The 5,245-nt window shown below is 40.6% G+C and overlaps 1 pseudogene; it reads left to right on the top strand.

Moving 5' to 3' along the window:
- The first annotated feature begins 569 nt into the window (after positions 1–569).
- On the top strand, positions 570–936 carry LOC141571350 (large ribosomal subunit protein eL31 pseudogene; annotated as a pseudogene).
- The last annotated feature ends 4,309 nt before the right edge of the window (positions 937–5,245 follow it).

Below are 5,245 nucleotides of genomic sequence, written 5' to 3'. Positions count from 1 at the left end.
CCTTACCTTATAAAACTTCATGTCTATCAGATCCCTTAATGGACATAGAAGATTATTAAAAGTCCAGGCATTTCTGTAGTCCAGGCCTGGAAAGTGGCAAAGCCCATTTATCAAATTTAGTGATGGTCAGTGTTGCACAGCCAACTCCATGGACCTAACTGGACTGAGAACCCCCAATTCGGCGGAATGTCTTTTTGAACCTGCATTTGTAATTCATGGTTCAGGAAGTCAGGCCCCATGCCCAGTGGACAATTTTAGCAGCAAGGAGGAAAAATGATTAGTCATCGCTCAGCCGAGGGAGGGTCAGTCTTTTGGGCAGGCTGGACAGAGTCAGACAGGCGGCTCCTCCAGCGCTTAGGCTCAGGGCATTGGGCTTTGGTCAGTTGAGTCGCCACACAGAGAAGCATGCCAGAACATTCCTCTCCAGCACTACCATCCTTCAAGCAGATGGGACAAGGTTGACACGATCAACATGACTATTGAAATGTTACAAAAGAGTAGTTAAATTAAAAAGATGATTGGAGCGCACAATACCTTGCACTCTTCTTTGCCAACTTTGGCCCAGCAGAATGCCTCTCACAAAGAAGGGTGGCAAGAAAAAGAAGGGCCGTTCTGCCATCAATGAGGTAGTGACCAGAGAACACACCATCAACATTCACAAGCACGTCCATGGAGTGGTTTTCAAGAAGCGTGCCCCTTGGACACTCAAAGAGATCCAGAAATTTGCCATGAAGGAGATGGGAACCCCCGCTGTGTGCCTGGACACCAGACTCAACAAAGCTGTCTGGGCCTAAGGAAGAATGTCCCACACCACATCCAGTGCGCGTGTCCAGAAAACGTAATGAGGATGAAGGGTCACAAGCTCTATACGTTGGATACCTAGGTACCTGTCACCACTTGCAAAAATCTACGACAGTTAATGTGGATAAGAATTAACTGCTGATTATTGTGTAAAGTTATAACACTGCAAAAAAAAAAAAAAAAAAAAAAAAGGATTGGGTGTGAGATGAGTTGTTGGTTCCAGGTGTAAGTCTTGTAGTTTATCTCCCGGACAGAATCTGGATGAGAGGGTTGAGAATCATTGTAACTTGGCATCATCAACTCAGGAGTTAGAGCAGTGTGTACCTCAGTTCTGCCACTTACTAGCCATGTGGCCTCAGGTGAAATACCTCACCTCTCTGAGCTTCAGTAAAATGGAGATCTCAGCACTTATCTTGCCAGGTTGTTCAATGAGATCACAATGGAAATATTAAAAAAATCATGTGCTAAATTAATCAATATGCTGTGTTGACAATGTGCCCCTTTGCAAACATTCAAATTTCCAAGGACTGCAAATTTCTTACCACTTTTTCCTGTTCCGTTACCTACAACAAGGTGACAAGAGTCAGGGACTTGCATATAGCTTTGCATACAGTAGGTGCTCAGGAAATACTTATTAGCTTGGTTTCATTTAACTGTATCCTCAACCTTGATTAAACTCCCATTATCACTCCAAGGCACAACAGACTTTGTCAACTCCTGAAAGACCAGATTGACCCTAGAGCTTCCAAAATTAATCCAGAGATGGAAAGTTAGGGCAAAAAGGTTGGGAACAGGGCAGTACAGCAAGAAGACCACTCTCCGGGTCTGGAATAATGTCTGGTAATTAGTGTCCTGGGCACATGAGTATTAGTCACTGCTCTAAGGAACCCCCAATAACTCACTTTAATTCAGACTTCTCAGAACCTTCTAGAAGGCCTAAGAGTTTCTAAAATTATCCCAGGATTTAGGAGTGAAACTTGAACATCCCACTGGTCAGCCACTCATATGAAATGACCAAGCCTCTTAGTTGCCTTACTAGTCTGCTAAATGTCTTAACCTTCAGGGTCCCCTTTTTGCTGAGACTTGGAAGTAAATGCAACCACTATGGGTAGGCATTTTTTTCATATTCCGATGTATAATAGCAGACACTTGGTACCATCACATTCACTCATTCCGATCTAATATGTTTAATATAATATAACTTTCAATCTATTTAACTTCATTATTGCAAAAAGCCAAAGATTATTGCCATGGAGAAATCCAAGTGAGGTCCTTTATTTCTCTTCATCTTGTTGTGGCCAGCTTAATTCAGCTTACCTGAAAACTAGAGCCTTGATTCTTGCAGAGCCCTAATCATGGAAGGTTAGACAATTAGAGACACTTAATATCTGCACTAACCTTTTTGCTCTATTGTATAGGTTTGGAATCCAAGTGTAAATGAATTGGAAAGCTATCCCACAGATTCTCATCAGTCACTTTAATGGCCTCAGTAGGTAACCAGGAGCCCAGGCCAGGTGGACACTGCCCCCATAGGAATTCAGGCATCATTCCTGGTTCTCAGAGGACTGGCTGAACTCCAGCCCTGGAGGCTCAGCTTACAAGCATTAGCACTCACACCTGCTGTTCAAATGATCAGAAATCATGGTTCACTCTCATCCCCAAAGAAGAGACCATCAGAGGGTATGCCCCCCTTCTTCTTGAGTTAAAATATAGATCAGTAGTGGTCAAATATCAACTTGAGGACAAAGAGTGGTTTTTGGCAAAGTTCACGCTAGCCTGCTTTCAAATAAGGAAAGGTAGGAAAACACAGAGTAGTTAGTACACAGAGCTAAATTTAGGCTCTTCAAAGGATGTTAAAATACACATCATGTCCTTTTTTTATGAGAAGTGCTGACATTAGATAGTGGTTATGGCTTCTTAATGTCTTTACTTGTTAAAAGAAAAAGTTGGCAATCCTATGTTATAGTCTTCGTCCCCCTTCCCATTTAAAAAAAAAGAAATTGTTCATCCTTAAAATCCAGAAATGTGGAACGTCTGAAAAAAGAAAAATAGCATGATGTCTGTGCTGTAAGCCAGCTGTGGGATCTCAAGCAAACCACTCATATTCTTTGGTCTTTAGTTTCTTCATCAGGAAATTGGGGAACAGTGGGGCCAAAGCACCCGCCAAAGGTAGGTTTGTGCATGGCTTGGTGACAATGGACAAAGTCAAGCCTTGGGGTCTCCTGGGAATCACACATAATAAATAGTAAATTTTTTTAAAACTTTACTGATGGAAATTAATTAGGTAAATTTCAAATATCCATAACATTGCATAAGTATAGATCAAGAATTTTGCATAACATACAAATGTTACAAGTTTTTCCTTTCTTTCTTTCTTTCTTCCTTCCTTTCTTCCTTCCTTCCTTCCTTCCTTCCTTCCTTCCTTCCTTCCTTCCTTCCTTTCTAACAGTGGTTGTGAAAGCCCCCACCCTAGCCCCCTTTTGTTTCTTAAATGCCAAAAGTAGAACATTGGCATTAAAAGGAGCCTACATGCTGAGTTGCAGCTCTGTACATAACCTTCCTGGCTGTCCTACTCTCTCGCCCAAGTTGCACTTGGAAGCTCATGATTAATCAGCTCTTACATCAGAGCTTGCAGTGTGCACCAGTCCTCCTCTGCTGCAGTCAAGAGCTCATAAATCTAACGGGGTAAAGACAGAGGACAGCCAACAAACCCCTCTTTGAAAGAGCAGGGAGTGTCAAGGCAAGATCTCTGGGACTATTATGAACACAATCGCGGCCTCAGCTTTTTGTTCCAATCAACTAGCTAAAGATTCATAATCCAAAATTGGCATCTAAAAGTGTGCTTAGTACATACCTCAAACTTTCAGCTCCTTAGATCCCAGAGCAGGGGTTCACCGTGAAGTTAAATATCCTTTGAATCTCCAAGGCTATAAAATCTTAAGTCAGAGTCCAGGAAACAAGATGCAATGAGTTCAGATCTTACTTCTGCCTATTACCAGCCACGTGACCCTTAACAATTTCCTTAATCCCTCTCAGGGTCAGTTTCCTCATCGCTAAAATGAGATCCAACAATGGCTCAACATCAGGCTTCAAGAAGATGATGCAGGGAAAGCACTTAGCACTATATTTGGCATATAGAAGGTGCTCAAAAAAACATGTTGCTATTGTTATCCAAGGATTTGTCTATTATAGCAGTTCTCAAACTTCTGGGTCTCAGAATCCCTTTACACTTTAAAAAATTATGAAGTATCCCAAAGAAATTTGTTTATATGACTTATGTCTTTTGATATTTACTATACTTAACATTAACACCCCCCAAAAAAAATTCTAGAACACAAGAACACAGAAGCCCACATTTCATTAGCCATCAGAGCGATGACATCATCACACATCATTTCACTTTTGGAACACTGCCCTGTCTACTGCAGGAGAATGACAGAGGGAAAGGCAAACAACAGTTTAGTTAGTATCATAGCTTTGACCTGCACAGATCTTAGGCTCTACATTGAATACCATGGGTGTATTATATTCATCTTTTTTCAGGCAACAGTATGCTTTTCAATGCCCCACACTGTGGGCTGTCCTACTCATTTAGATTCTACCAAGTGAAGAAACCAAGTCTTATTGTAATAAGCTCTTCACAAGTTAATGCCAGGAGTTCTCCTTTGTATTATAATCAATCGGTGGAATTAGGTCTACAATTCGTCTCATGTCTTCTAATTGTCTTCTTAACAGAAGTGAGAAATGTCCAATAACAATCATTGCTACTATATACTGGACAGTAGTGTGCCAGGCACTACACCAGGAGCATAAAGAACTGAGTTACCTGACTTGATCCTCACAATCACCCTACAATGTACCCATTGTTACTCCAACTTTATCATTTTTCTCAGGAAGCAGAAAAGTTAAATAACTTATACAAAATCATATGAGTAGTTGGTGCACCCTGCAGGAGCTCGGACCTCCCTGATTACAAACAAAACATGCTCTACAATTTATCCTTCCTCTCTAGCTCACTAAACACACACTTCACAATCATTTTGTTTTGTATTTGAAGATAAATGTAATGACAGTGATGGAGTCATGATCTCGTCTTCTTTTTAAAATAAATCCTATTTTGCTATCAAAAATCTCAGCTGTCTTTTTGCAAAAATTGACAAGCTGATCTAAAATTCGTATGGAAATGAAACAAATTCAGACTAACCAAAACTATATTGAAAAAGAAGATGAAGGACTTCATACTTCCCAACTTCAAAACTTAAAAACAAAATTATAATAATCAAGACCGAGCAGCACTGGCATAATGATAGACACATAGATGAATGGACTAGAATTTAAAGGCCAGATATAACCTTGATTTTCAACAAAGATGCCAAGACAATTTAATGGGAAAGAATAGTCTACTCAACAAATGGTGCTGGGACATCTGGATATTCACTGCAAA

Source organism: Rhinolophus sinicus, chromosome 16 (genome assembly GCF_057876585.1).
Source record: "Rhinolophus sinicus isolate RSI-liver-muscle chromosome 16, RSI-T2T, whole genome shotgun sequence".
NCBI lineage: Eukaryota > Metazoa > Chordata > Mammalia > Chiroptera > Rhinolophidae > Rhinolophus > Rhinolophus sinicus.
The sequence above is the reverse complement of the archived record's forward strand: the minus strand, read 5'-3'. Positions and strand labels throughout refer to the sequence as shown.